The 15,929-nt window shown below is 42.0% G+C and overlaps 1 protein-coding gene across 5 annotated transcripts in view; it reads right to left on the bottom strand.

Annotated features, from left to right (window-relative positions):
• SGCZ (sarcoglycan zeta) overlaps positions 1-15,929 on the bottom strand; it is a 483,993-nt gene that overhangs the window by 349,981 nt on the left and 118,083 nt on the right. The gene's annotated exons all lie outside the window — the stretch shown is intronic.

The raw sequence follows: 15,929 nt of genomic DNA, 5'->3' as shown, positions 1-15,929 counted from the left end.
GGAAAATAGGAGAAAAATGTAGAAATGAAAATAGACCATATGTGCTTGTCTCAAATACTATATTATAGGCTTCTTCATAGATGAGTGTGTCACGGTCATTTTTGAAAGGTAAGTCATTCGTATCTTTAAATATGGAAAGAGAAAAATAGTGTCATGCTTTGGCTTAGAACGATTTTACAAGTGAAATTCTCACTGTTTTATCATGAATGCATCTTCTTACATATATTTTATCCCATAGAAAAGCATGCATTATAAGAACATTAAGATTACAAAATAAATCACTCAGTCAATAAGTGCCAAACTTTCCCAGGCAACCTTAAGTCTTCCCCTTTGGGCATAAGAGTTACTATAGTGTTTAATTATTTGTTCACAATTTTTCTTCAGGACCCTTCCATCATTCAGTGTTCAGGTTGGACAGTACACTGTGAATGAGGCAGCTCTCTATTGTTTTAATCCTTACTGACTAATTTATGGACATTTTCCACATTTCAGGACAGACTCACACACTTTAAAGTCAGAAGGGACAATTACGATGGTCTAGTCTGACCTCCTGCACAACGCAGGCTACAGAATCTTACCCACCCACTCCCGCAACAAACCCCTAACCTATGTCTGAGCCATTGAAGTCCCTGAGCATGTGGGCAAGACTCACCAGCCAGACACCTAGGAAAGAATTCTCTGTAGTAACTCAGATTCCACTCCATCCAACATCCCATCACTGGCCCTTATGTGTTTTCAGTTACCAAGGTGTGAATATAGATTTACATCAATGTAATTGCATAAAACTACAGCACCCGTGGAATGTAAATAATATAGTTAATTCTCCTCCCACAGAGGTGGTAGTTATGTTAACAGGAGGAGCCCTCCCATTGCCATAATGCTGTCTACAGGGGGGTTAGGTCGGTATAACTGCATCACTCAGGGGTGTGGATTTTTCAACCCCAAGTGACCTATTTATACCAATGAAAGTGTGTAGTGTAGACACTCTTGGTCAGGTCTATGTGGAAGGATCTTCCCTGCTGTTTCCCCCCCCCCCACTTGCTTGATGACCCTGTTTACTGCTTACATGCAAATTAAGGCAAGCACACATTCCTTCCTTTGTTTAAGATTGACCTGATGTCTACCTAGACAGGACTGTGGGGTTTGGAACATGTATGAACATCATCATAAAGGGAAATCAATTTCGCATGCAATGTTACCACACATTTTATCAAGACAATACAGACTGGCAAATTGTGGAGTTTTCAAATGATACCTTACAAGACATACCTTGTTCAAAGATAACAATAGTGTGTTGAGTGTTAGTGCAGTGGTGTATTCTGTCACAACATCCAACTCAGTAAAGGAACCCTACCTCCATCCAAATGAACACTCATACATCTGGATGATATTCCATACTCTTCTTCAGAGACTGAAAATTCTACTTACATTACAGTGGGCAGTTAACCCGATCTTTTTACTGGTTTGTACAATATGATTATTGACATTGCAGTAACACCTACAGGCCCCAGGCAGGATTGGACATTGTGCATACAGCTGTACATACAGACAGACATGCAGTCATTATGAAGGAAGACTAGTGAGTGTTACAAAGAAAAGGGAGGGAAATGGGAAGGGTTGTGAGCATACCCTATACTTATAATGTGAAATACCATAAGGATCAATCATTTCTTATTTTAGCAGTAGAAAGGTAAAAGAAAAGTTAACTGTGCCCACTATACTTCAGCCATCTGTATCAAGTCAACAGAATGTTGCGGGATGTAGCAAAGAAGCCTTTTTCATTTTAAAGCTCAGTGATCATGGGCAAATATAACACTGATGGACCCAGGTCGTTCTCAAGCAGGATTGAACCTGGGACCTGTGAAGCTAAATGCATGAGCTTCTACTGCATGAGCTAAAAGCCATATGACTCTTAGCTAAGGCTGTAGAGCAGACTCAAACTGTAAGTGGTCTCGGTTCCACTAGATGGGACAGAACACCACACACAGGTGGTGTGTGGGTTACACAAAAACCATATTTAAACCTTTATAACACTACCAAATCAAAATGGATTATCAGCAGGCTACCAAAAGGCATAGTCCTTAGATCCCATATATGTGCTAGGTGTCAAGGCTCTAATACAAATCAATGAGGTGTCATAGCTATTACCCCTCCCCCACGCCCCAAAACCCCCTCTACCAATAGCGCAAAAAAAAATTCCAGTATAACCTGTCCTACCAAAGAATGTCTAAGTGGTTTTGATTCTTCATGACTATATAAAAGGGAAAATGCAAAGACATGGTCCACAAAAAAAACCAGATAATTCACTTAGCCCAAGTGAACATAAAAAAAGATTACAAAAAACATTTTCAAATATATTGATTTCAACTACAACACAGAATAATAAAGTGAGCACTGTACACACTTATTTTATTACAAATATTTGCACTGTAAAAAGAATAGTATTTTTCAATTCACCTCAAACTGTAGTGCGATCTTTATATTGTTAAAGTGCAACCTACAAATGTAGAATTACTTTTTTTCTTTTTTTTTTTTTTTATAAACACAACTACACTCAAGCACAAAACAATGTAAAACTTTAGAGCCTACAAGTCGAAACAGGAAGGGGAACACAAATGTTTAGCATACCTGGCACATAAATGCCTTGCAACACCAGCTACGACTGTGCCATCCGAATGCCTGTTCTCACTTTCAGGCAACATTGTAAACAAGAAGCAGACATTATCTTCAGTAAATATAAACAAACATCTTAGCGATTGGCTGAACAAGAAGTAGTACTGAGTGGACTTGTATGAGGTGAATTGAAAAATACTATTTTTTTTAAACAGTGCTCAGATTCTTTAAAGAGGCCTTTTTGTTGTTTTAAAGAATGGGAGGGGACAGGAACAAAAAGGAAAAAGTTTCAAGTGTAATACCCTGTGATGTGGGGATAGATCCCTGTACTTGGCCTCCTGATTCCACAGCTGGCAGCGTGAAGCTCAAACTATGGTGGTGGGGGCCAGTCACTGCAGAGGACCCATTAAGACATACATAGACCTCAACAGCAAAATTTTGGCAGCTCAGCTTCTGCTTCCTGTTTCATAGAACATTAGGGTTAGAAGAGACCTCAGAAGGTTATCTAGTCCAATCCCCTGCTCAAAGCAGGACCAATCCCCAACTAAATCATCCCTGTAGGTGCTCCAGCCCCCAAGCACCTACAGAGTCGGTGCCTATGCCTCCCCCTCTGCAACTTGAGACCACTGCTTCTTGTTCTGTATTCTGCCATCACCGAGAACAGCCTAGCTCCATCCTCTTTGGAACCCCCCTTTAGGAAGTTTAAGGCTGCTATCAAATCCCCCCTCGCTCTTTTATCCAGACTAAATAATCCCAGTTCCCTCAGCCTCTCCTCATAAATCATGTGCCCCAGCCCCCTAATCATTTTCGTTGCCCTCTGCTGGACTCTCTCCAGTTTGTCCACATCCCTTCTGTAGTGGGGGGACCAGAACTGGATACAACACTCCAGTTTCATTCAGCCTTCCCTCCACTTAAGGCTAATGATGATTACTGCTAGGGCAGGGACTTTCTGCTGCTCCAGTTTTCCCTCTATTCCACAGCCCTGAGTGCAGGCAGCTGGAAGTAGGGGAAGTAGGAAAGGAGAGATTATGAGAAGGAGACAGAGATGGCCACAGAATCTCCCAAAAAGAATATTCCTACGGCCTCGCTGAAGCAGCACTGAACTACAAACCAGCAGCCCATAAGTTCTTTCAACTTTTCCAGTGACTTAATTAATCTATACCTTTCCTGCTCCGAATTATTAACTAAAAAGGTCTCATACTCCTACTTTATCATTTACTAATAGATAAAATCCCTGAAACCAGAAGGGAGCAGAGTTCAGGTTGATGTTGAAACCACAACTAATTTCCAGACTTAAGGTTTTGAGATACCAGTACAATGGCCTTATTTTCTGACTATCTAACTTTTTAAACCTTTACCTTCAGATGTTCTGACACTTAAACCGGTGTGCATTTCTTTTTTTTTTTTTTTTTTTAAATAAATTACAGAATTATTTTCTGTTTAAAACTTTAATTGCTTTAAAATAAAACTTTGATAGAATTTTAGAGAGATTGTGAACTTTTAATGACAAGAACTAAGTATAGACATATCCTTGACATAGGTGGAAAAAAATATACCTGTATCATCACTTTTAATAATAGTTATATCACAAGGGAAGAATTTGTTGATTCGGTGTGACCATTTTGTGCCAACTCGGTATTTTGTTTTCACTTTTTTGTCTAACGGAGCATTCGTAATATTAATGGGTATCATTACAGAATTCCATCGTACTACATTTACTAAATGTCTAATAATTTGCAGAATATTTACAGAGTCTTCCAAAATCACTAGCTAGCTTTATTTATGCTTTTAGGCATCGTGCAGGATCATCAATATCTTTAAAACACATGTAAGCTTCAAAATGTTTACTTTAATCCACAAATGATTTTTTAAAAATCCATCAAGTAAAAATCTATTTCCACACCCAAATTTTGCTACATTCACAAGCTGTGAGAATTCAGAACCTAATCTTGCAAATCAAATTAAGTATGCTGCATACGCCTAGAGAGATAAAATAGATATGCAAAAATTGAGTGAGTTTTGCTACCTGTATTAGGATTTTAACAAACCACAGTACACTGCTTACAGATCTTGAGCATTTAAAATTTAATCTCAATGACCTTTAAGTAACTTTTTTTTAATTCAAGCACTGAATGAAAAATGTTAAAGAAATAAAAAGCATATATAAAATATGACAGTAGTCAAACCAAACAATGATATAGACTGACAAGGGACCTCCAAGCAATCAGGTGACCTGTAATGGAACAGGTTTTTGTGTGGTGTTTTCTACCAAAGCAGACAATGAACCAAGAAGAGAAAATATAGTTACTAAGATGAAAGTGCTCACATGGGCATTTAGTGTGAAAGAGAAAAGCAAAAACAATCTGCTCTTAACCAGCCATAGCAGCTCAGCAGAACTATTTCAGGACATTAGACAGGTAATTTGCCAGAACCAGCTGGCTTTCCTCACTCACCCTGACAGTAACATGCCCTCTAGCCAGGCAGCCCAGCCTGTGGGCAGCTCTCTTTTGTGTGCGACATGTCAGCAAGTTACTCACTCTTTTTCCAATTTGTACAAACATGTGACATTAAAAAAAAACTTACAGATGAAATATTACTTTAGGTTTTCTTTACAATCTTTAGCTGGCAATCTACCATGTGTAGTGCAACGTGGGTCTCACAGAAGTAGATGCTGCATAGGCACAACTATAATTTCTTATGCTGAAGACTCTAAAGCAGGAGTCGGCAACCTTTCAGAAGTGTGCCGAGTCTTCATTTATTCACTCTAATTTAAGGTTTCCCGTGCCAGTAATACATTAACATTTTTAGAAGGTCTCTTTCTATAAGTCTATAATATATAACTAAACTATTGTTGTATGTAAAGTAAATAAGGTTTTTAAAATGTTTAAGAAGATTCATTTAAAATTAAATTAAAATGCAGAACCCCCCCGGACCAGTGGTTAGGACCCAGGCAGTGTGAGTGCCACTAAAAATCAACTCGCATGCCGCCTTCGGCACTGGTGCCATAGGTTGCCTACCCCTGCTCTAAAGCATAAAATATATACATTCTAAACTATCTGAAATTATTGGATAAGATCAAAAATGAAAACTTTTTTGGTGAGGTGGGTTATACGAAGAGAATTATTAATGGTATAATCAGTGGCTCGCCTTTCTCTTGCATCTCTTGTAAAAGGCATTACATGTAAAATGAATTTACTCAGAAAGATTTTAAATGACAAACAGCTATATGCAGAGCTCTTGCTGTCACTTCCAGTTTGCATAGTGCATGCTAACTTAGGTTTCCTTTGTCACCCAAGGGCTTAGACTTCGCTAAGAGACTTATAGAATGTTAATATATTTTCTGGTAATCAGGATCATAATACTGGCCAGTGACTATCACCTATGACAGAACAGGCAACACTAGATTGAGAGGGTAGTGAACATTGCTTTCTTAAATAATTAAACACTGGAAGGGAAAATAGCTTCCCTTGGCATCATCAAAAACAGACGTTAACCACATATTTTATATTGTATATAAAGACTAATTAGACCTAAGCACAAGGGAATTTATTCTGTTGGTAAGAATAAAAAAAGTGTTAGCTCATACATGCCTTGTCCTTATTAAAAGGTACACTATTTAAATTATATTATCGATATAGAAAAACACTATTTTACTTGCAGCAGGTTAATGGTGTGCTACTACAATGCCTTACTACAGGGCATAGAGCAGGGGTAGGCAACCTATAGCACGGGTGCTGAAGTCAGCATGCGAGATGATTTTCAGTGGCACTCACGCTGCCTGGGTCCTGGCCACCCATCTGAGGGGGGGGTGGATCTGCATTTTAATTTAATTTTAAATTAAGCTTCTTAAACATTTTAAAAGCCTTATTTACTTTACATACAACAATAGTTTAGTTATATATTATAGACTTTTAGAAAGAGACTTTCTAAAAATGTTAAAATGTATTACTGGCACGTGAAACCTTAAATTAGAGTGAATTTATGAAAATTCGGCACACCACTTCTGAAAGGTTGCCAACCCCTGGCATAGATCTTAGTACTGAGTGTAATCCCCATTGTGGATTATTTAAAATGATCAACTATTTAAAATCAAATTCATTCTTTATTAGCGGTATTGTTTACTTTTTCATTGCACTCAGTTTGGTAATGAAATTGGACTTTACTGTTTAACTTTGATTATAGTAATTTTCTAACCAGTTGCATTTTCTCACTCCTATGTACTACCATAATGCTTTTGTACCGTCAACCTGAAACAGTGAAGAGCTGTGAACTACCTAAGGCCAAATTCCTGCCCCACTGCATAGTGCAAATGCCCCACTGCATAGTAGAAACAGGCTGCATAGTAGAGACCTAGGGTGTTGTTCTGACGCTGTGGTAGAAGGAATCCTTCTCCCCATGCAATTCCTTGCCAACAGACATCAGCTAGGGTAGCCTCCATGCCACTTGTCTCTCTATTACAAGGTGTGTGTGTGTGTGTAAGTTTGGTGGACTAACCTAGCAGTGGATTTACCCACTCTTCCCCAAATCCCCACTGTACAATGGGACAGAGACTGCTCTTCCACATAAGCTCTGCAAATCCTGTTCCACATACTGTAGTGTATAGCATTTTAAGCTCTGCTACATGAGAGTCCTACATAGGTGCAATGGAAGGAATTGGGTGTGAACTGCTTTCCTTTCTATGCCTGGGACTTCTGGGAAGTTTAAATGGGCTCTCTCATATACATTTCAAGATTTGCAAGCACTGGCAGCAACTTAGCAAAATCTTCTGACTAATTACCTGCTAGACAATGCGTCAAAGGTTGGATCACCTATGAATAATGAAGTCCTATATCTTCTATCTAATCTCTCTGATAGCCATTTCATTCTTGAGGGCCACAGTCTCTTTCCTATTCTAAGTCCAGGTAGCCAGTTTTGGCAGATGGGAACTCTACAAGGGTTGAAAAGGAGAAATCCCACAGTTTGCAGTAGCCTTTCCCACATTTGCATCTTTGGCCTGTGAGGGCAACACCAAGTAGAAGTGTGTAGCAGATGCCAATGTTCTGCTGGACAGAGAAACTCCACAAAACTTCTGACAGACGGTGCATGCACACTCCCCAAAAATTGCTCCTATCTCAGACTATGCATCTGCTGTTTCTAGTATCTGAGGGTCCTTCAGCGAAGATGGAGGGTCCTTCAGCAAAGTTTTCTAATAATTGACTGGCACATGTATATTTTAGAATTACTTTTTCTTGCATATCAACCTCAAATTGATATGCAAGAAAAGTCCAATTCTCCCTCAAAGTCCAATTCTCCCTCACACCAGTAAGCAAGTGAATTTCTTAATATTGTGGAATTATTCAGGCACATAAACATCTCCCCGAACAGTAGGGTGTCCAAGTGTTATTTTAGAAAATAGATATCACAAGAGTGTTTAAATATGCAAGCAAATCAATGCACGCCTGTGAAAAGTCAGGAAGCAAAGCAAAAATAAATATGAAAAACCTGAATTTTTCAGAGCTCATGGGTTTTTCTTTTCATAATTTAAGGGGAAAATGACACTCAGTGTAATTGTTCTCTTTCAAATCCTCAAATTTCTCCTTTGCCATGATGCCTACAATAAACTTGACAAGTTAGGCTGTTAGTGTGCTATTACCACTACCTTTCATATTGACCAATATTGTCTCATTGTTTCCTGTTACTTCCCCATCAATCTGTATCCATCTATTGTCTCTTGTCTTGTACTCAAATTGTACCTCCCCTGAAGAGCTTTCAATCATTTTATTGTGTTTGAGCATTAGCACAGTGGGATCTTGGTCCATGACTAAGTGCTATGAAATACAAATAACAAACAACATGAGTGGTCTTAAAACTCACCTAACTTGAAGAATTCAACATCTAGTGGTAGTGAAATTCCCTATTTTAAAGGGAAGTAAGTATCTATGCAACCAGTCAATTATTTCAGACCAAATTTAATTTTTTAAAGTGCATCTACTATACCTACTAGGGAAAAAGGCATTTTATGATATGAGTCAATTTTGAAAGAGTATTGAAAAAATTAAATATGACACTACTGAAGTCAATGGTTGCTTTGCCACTGATTTCAATGGGGACAGATTTCACAACAATTGTATGCATTTGGAGAATTTGGTCCTTTCAGGGTTTGCAGAAGGAGATATATCGCCTTTGTTTTGGGACCAAGGATGACTTGTCATTCATTCTGAGTTTAGTTTGAGGCTTAGACTTGTTTTCTTGAACTGCAGGTTTGGGCATTATGTAGCTTTTCCCCTTCAAATTCTAGCTTTTAGCCTGACCTCTACATTTCCTGAACCCCAAAAGCTGTATTTTGCCAAAGAGCTTCAGTCAGGAGGCCAGATGAATAATGAAAACAATTTGTTTTTCAAGCTCCCAGGAGACCTTTTGAGCAAATAGGAAAGGAGGCTCAAATTTCTCTCTCATAAGATGGCTTTTCTATTTAGCAATAACACTGGCCCAGAGAATCACCGACTTGGAGGAATTCTCAGTCAAAAGGCTATAAATGCAGATCGAGCTTTTGTCAAACAAAATATTAACTTATTTTAAATCAAATTTTCCTCTGACTGACTTTCCTGTTCTAAACCTCACCACATATCAGATAAGCAGTTATGTACATTGCTTGTGTTCTGAGTTTATTTTAATCATTGTTTCTATCGGGAAAGGAGAGCAAGAAAATTTTACTAAGATATTCTATAGAAGCTGCTTTGTTCCATTGTTTTCTTAAAAATTAACACAGAAAAGTGAGACTGTTGCTTGAATCAGTGCTGATGGATGTCTTTAGCTTGCTTGCATTCCTTAGCTATGGCTATTGGGTCAGGGATCCAGATGTCAGCTCAATGTTCCTTAAGTACCTGTAGCAGGAGCTGATGGAAGCTAGTCACGGGGATGAGGACTAGCTCTTTCATGGCTGAGCTACAACTCTATAACATCATGGGTTTCCCCTTTCCTACACTCTTTCCATGCTCCAGATAGAGGTGGGAAGGTGAGGGTGAGATATTATATATGTAATTTAGATTTTAAAATGTGTCCATATTGGTGATTAAGAAGACATAAGTTAGGATTCAATATAAAATCTGTTCCAGCTCACCCAAAGCTCCTCGCTCAAAAGGGCTGGATCTCAGTCCTCTCCACATGCAAAAGTGGAGGGACTGATATCACTCTCTAAGCAGAAGTGAGAAAAGCAATTCATGGGCCTTGAATTGCTTTTCTCACTTCTGCTTAGAAACCAGGATCATCCCCTACAGTCCTGGAATACCTCAAACTCCTTTTAAAATAATCACAAGGGATGCAAGTAGGTAAGGAATGCAAGACTGGAGTTCCAGATCCCACCTAAAGACAGTATACTAAGTTGATTGGATAATTTACATGTTTGGAAGTTTAATAATTGAAATGCATCTGACTTTTCTTCTTAGCCACAGAAAAATACTTTTGACATCAGTGTCAACTGGGCTTAAGTCAGCATGTCTCTTGTGATAGTGCAATTTGCTTGGCTTTATGTTGTCAATTAAAATTCCACTTTCCTGCTAAGTCGATACAATTAGATTACTACAGAGACTTCATTACAGCTACAGGCAGGACAGCAGATGAGGTATACAATTTTCTCCCTGTGATGCCAGCACTACTAAATAGTTATTGGAACAACTGTCTATAAAAGAGGACAAATAAATGCTTCTACCTTAAATATTGTTTTCCAATAAAAGTTAGCACATCAGAAGGAAAGACTAAATAGTAAAAATGGACATAAGCTAGATGTTGCTTGCTCTTGGCATTATAACTTATTGGGAACATTTACTGCTGCTCTGTATTTAACATATATCATTATGTTTGTCATACAGTCAAATTCATGGCATGCTCACAAGAATGAATAATCATGTGATAAGTACAGGATCAATTTTTTTTCCACTGAAGATGGAGACTCAATGCATTGAAAAGTTAATGAAATACAGAGCAGTATTGTTCAGTGAGTTATACTCTTAAATGCAGGGACTCAAACACTTTGCAAACTTGAAGTTTCATAGTAATTTGTTTTTCTAAGTTATACCTTTAATAGCCAGAATAATTCCATGTTTTTTCCCCTGTACATGCAAAACTCTTTGAGCACAAAAGTTTAGTCATCTCTGTGCTTTGTTTCATACCATCTGCCTCAATACATTAACATCTTAAAGAAAGTTTAAAACCAAAAATATCCAGTGTGTTTCAATTTAATTGATTCTGGTTTTCTAAGGAACTGAAACTCAGTAGAAGCAGCAAGAAATTCAAGAAATTAAAGCAAAGCAATGGCTTTCAGTTAGAGGGTGTGACTTGCCAGAATTTTCTTTAATAATCATCCTTCAAACTTATATTGTGCCCTATCAACGTCTCTCTAGGCACAATGCAAAATTAAAATAAAACATGGTGTGTGGGGGGGTTATCTTGCCTCTCCGGATCCACAAGCAAAAGGTTAATTTTCCACTTCAGGGGCAGAAGTGTGGCAATATTGTCTTTTATGCTGATTTCCCCTCTTTGAGGAGGCTTTTGGTGAAAGTTGCAGACAGGGAAGTCCCTGGCAACATGATTAAGTGAGCAGTATTGCCATGAGAATAGTTCTAGAATAGGATTCAGGAGGGAAACTAGAGTTAAGAAGGACAGACTCCTCAAGGGGAAGAATTTAGAGAACTCCAATTTAGAGTTGGGGGTAGGTGAGATCTGGATGAAGATAAAAGCAGTGAGAACCCATTGGGTTGGGGAAAGAGGACACCAAGAAAGGAGGGAAAAGACCTAGAAAAGAAAAAGTGGGAGAGCCCAGGGGGACTACAGGAGGAAGTGGGGAGAGAGAAGAAAACTAAGCAGTATGGAATGGTGGTAAGGAAGAAGACCATGCTCTGTCTTTATTCCTCTTGTTTACAGAATTAATGACTGCCTGAGTTAAAGTCTGAAACCTCAGAGAACAGTGGAAGAGAGATTGTGCAGTCACTCAGTGCACAGGCAGAGGAGAGAGGGGAAATCCAAAAGACCCCTTCCCTCAGGTCAACAGGATCAGAATGGGCAATGGTGCATGAGCTAAGTAAAAACGTATACATGGTGTTTCCCCAAGCTGGTGCATGTATAATGCTGCCCCACTATCCCCTGGCTTGTTGGCCAAGCATCTGAGATAGGACCTCTGGATTTAAAAAGTCTGAACTAAAAGACCCACCTCAGTTAACTCAAAGGCAGAAGCAGACTTAAAAACAAGTCCAGCAACACTGAGGCCTGGTCTACACTAGGACTTTAATTCGAATTTAGCAGCGTTAATTCGAATTAACCGTGCACCCGTCCACACCAGGAAGCCATTTAGTTCGACCTAGAGGGCTCTTTAGTTCGAATTCGGTACTCCACCCCGACGAGGGGAGTAGCGCTAAATTCGACATGGCTATGTCGAATTAGGCTAGGTGTGGATGCAAATCGAACTTACTAGCTCCGGGAGCTATCCCACAGTGCACCACTCTGTTGACGCTCTGGACAGCAGTCCAAGCTTGGATTCTCTGACCAGCCACACAGGAAACGACCCGGGAAAATTTGAATTCCTTTTCCTGTCTGGGCACTTTGAATCTCATGTCCTGGTTGGACATCGGGGCGAGCTCAGCAGCACCTGCAACGATGCAGAGCTCTCCAGCAGAGGAGTCCATGCAATCCCAGAATAGAAAGAGGTCCCCAGCATGGACAGACGGTGAAGTCCTGGATCTGATCGCTGTGTGGGGCGATGAGTCTGTGCTTTCGGAGCTGCGCTCCAACAAACGGAATGCAAAGACCTACGAGAAGGTCTCCAAAGCCATGAGAGACAGAGGATACAGCCGGGATACAACGCAGTGCCGCGTGAAAATCAAGGACCTGAGACAAGGCTACCAAAAAGTCAGAGCGGCAAACGGACGCTCCGGAGCACAGCCCCAGACATGCCGCTTCTACGAGGCACTGCATGCCATTCTAGGTGGGTCTGCCACCACTGCCCCACCAGTGACCGTGGACTCTGAGTATGGGATAGTGTCGAGGGGCAGTTCCTCGGTGATGTTCGCCGATGGGGAAGATGAGGAAGGGTTTGTGGAGGACGACGCAGGCGACAGCGCTTACAATACCGCTTTCCCCGACAGCCAGGATCTCTTCATCACCCTCACAGAGATCCCCTACCAACCCTCCCCGGCCGTTAACCCGGACTCAGAATCAGGGGAAGGATCAGTCGGTAAGTGCTATAAACATGGAAACATTTATTTTTTAAAAAACAGGAATAAAAATATTTAAAAACTATATAAAACCTTTTGCTTAAAAAGCTATATAAAGAGAAGGTCCACACAGATAGGGATGGAACAGAAATCCTCCTGGGACAGTTCCACGAAGCTCTCGGAGAGCAGCTCGAAAAGTCTCCACAGGAGGTTCCTGGGGAGAGGTGCCTTATTTGGTGCTCCATGGAAGCACACACTTCTGCGCCAGGCCATCCTAATATACAGCGGAATCATTGCCTCCACCAGCATTGCAGCGTGCGGTCCTGGTCTGTGCAGGGATTCGAGCAGCATCCTCTCTCTCTCTCTCCCCGAGTGACCCGCCTCAGGCTAATCTCGTTCGGCGACTGCTGCATCTAATTAGGGCAATTAGTGTACTGTTACTATTGTGAATGCTTGACTTTTACTTTGCATAGCAATGACCTTCGCTTAACAGCCACGTGTTGGAGGCCACAGAGGAAAAGCATACAGTGATCTTTCCTGTGCACAGCCGCGAGGGGCTGGAACAGGGTCAGACTTTATGCTTTACAGATTGCCTTCAGCGGGAGGGCACAGCTATCCATTAACTGTTAAGCAGCCTATAGTGTAGTGCTTACCAGGCCTGGCTGCTACACAGATTCAGCTGTACCGCCCCGCTTGTCCGATCTCCTGTGCAAGACCGCAGCCAATGAAAGCGTATTCCGAAATCTCGAACTTGTCCTGAGAGCTCGTGAGACTAGGTGCCCTGTATGGTCTTGTTCACAGAAACTGACTAGACTGTGTTCAGTGTTCGCAAACATGTATCTTTTCAAGGAAATCGCTTCCTTTTTCCCCATCACACAGCTGCGGCTCTTTCACGAACTGCCCCGGCATCCCCCTCACAGAGGCTGGCGCAGATTAGGCGGCGAAAGAAAAAGACTAGGGACGACATGTTCTCGGAACTGATGGCTTGCTCCAGAGCCGAGGCGGCCGAGCAGAGACAGTGGAGGGAGACCCTATGTCAGCACCAGCACTCACACAGCGAACGGGAGGACAGGTGGCGGCAGGAAGACCAGCAGGCGACTCAAACGCTGCTTGGGCTAATGAGGGAGCAAACGGACACGCTCCGGCGCCTTGTAGATGTTCTGCAGGACCGCAGGCAGGAGCAGAGAGCCTCCCTGAACTGTATCTGCAACCGCCTTCCCCCGCCACAAAGTCCTGTCCCCCCCTCACCCAAAATCACAAGAAGGAGGGGCGCTAGGGGCCGTGAAAACTGTCACTCCACCCCAGCAGAGTGCTCATGTACCAAACAGCTCTCATTCCCTAAAGTGTGAGAAGTGCTTCCCTTCCTGGATCACCCAGTCCCAAATCCAAGTTTCATCCCCCAACTGTGTGGTTGAGTATTAAAAGTAGTTTGTTGTTATTCACTGTTTCCGTCACGTTTTCCTTGTCAGAAGACTTTGTGTGAAGGGGGGGGAGGGGTTTTTTAATTGCATAGGACAGCCTCCATTACCAGGGTACAGACTTGGGGGCAGGATCAACAGCAGGACACACACAGACTGCAGTCACTAGGCACTAGGGTCATTCTGGGAGGTGAATGCTGCCCCGGGTCAGTCTGTGAGGTGTATGCTGCCCCAGGGTCCTAGCGCCTGAATCCACAAATGGCAAGGCAGGCTGCCCTTACCATGCCCTTCCCCCCTAGCCACGAGCCTCTCCGATGCCCTGAGCCCCAGCAAGAGCCCTCATCCACGGACACATACTCACCCTTCCCACACACCCCTCACCCCTTCCTACGCCCCAACCCCCAGTCCAGAGCCTGCATCCAAACTCCGTCCCAAAGACGGCACCCCTCACCCCTTCCTGCAAACCCACCCCTTCCTGCACACCCACCTGCAACCGTCCTCCCCCCAGAGACCGCTGTAGGAGCAGGAGTGTCATGGGTCTACCCTCACTTGAAACTGGGGGGTTTCAAGGTGAGGACCCGCATGCCACCATGTCCTAGGGTCTCACCCCCACTTTGAGCTTGTGAGTTCAAAGATGGGGACCCGCAGGTATTCTCCCCCCACCCTAACCCTTAGGGTAGGGTTCCTTCTCGCTGCCACCACTCGATTATTTCGGTGAATCGAGACACCCCTCTGTTCCCCCCTCCTCCTTCCAGAGACTTTCCTGGGGAAGCACAGATCAAATCACAGAGAGAGAAAGATTTCTTTCACTTCCCTCTCCCTTCCCTGCTTTCTCTGCTTGGAGACAACCCTTGTCTCCACGGAGTGGCGCCTAGCTTCCTTCCCCTGAATCCACAGGTAAGGAACTTAACCAAGTCCAAAGAAAAGAAAAGAATTTATTAAAAGAACAAAAAGAAAATACAGAATCTCTATGAGCCCAAGCTGGACACTCATAGGGTATAACCTTATCAGTCTCTGGAGAGAATTCCCCCTCCCCCCCTTTCTCAGTAAAAGCAATATTAGCAAACAGGAATAAAGCATTTCCTTTAGCAAACACACAATTGCAAATATAGAAATCGCCTTTCTAATTAATACTCACTATTAATTAGTAGAAACTACTCCAGGAGAACTTGGAGACATGACTGGTCCCTTTTAGATTCAAAAGAGTTCTCACAAAGAACACAGCCAAAGGCTTCCCTCCACAGAGATTTGAAATTATCTCGTCTCTGATTGGTCCTCTGGTCAGGTGGTCACCAGGTACTGCATGTTAACCCTTTACAGGTAAAACAGACTTTAACCCTTAACTATCTGTTTATGACAAGGAGCCTGTCATTCCTCTAGTGTAGAAGCGGTCTGGACATCAGTGCACACCGTACCCACCACAGTCCGCGTCCATGTTTCAACCCTTGAACAGGAATTCATAAATAAAGAAAACTATTAATAATCAGTGTTCCATTAAAGTTATTTTAAAACGTGTGTTGGAAGGGGGGGAAACCTGGAGAACGGGGTATGTAACCGCAGATCGAAGTCAACAGTCACTGAAACAGGCTCAGGTTCAGCTTCTCTGTAAATCAACTGGAGAGTCATAGGTTACCCTGCTCTCCGAGGAACCTATCTTTCAAAGCCTCCCGGATGCACAGCGCTTCCCGCTGGGATCTTCTATCGGCACGACTGT

The sequence above is a fragment of the Mauremys mutica genome, chromosome 5 (assembly GCF_020497125.1).
Source record: "Mauremys mutica isolate MM-2020 ecotype Southern chromosome 5, ASM2049712v1, whole genome shotgun sequence".
NCBI lineage: Eukaryota > Metazoa > Chordata > Testudines > Geoemydidae > Mauremys > Mauremys mutica.
The sequence above is the reverse complement of the archived record's forward strand: the minus strand, read 5'-3'. Positions and strand labels throughout refer to the sequence as shown.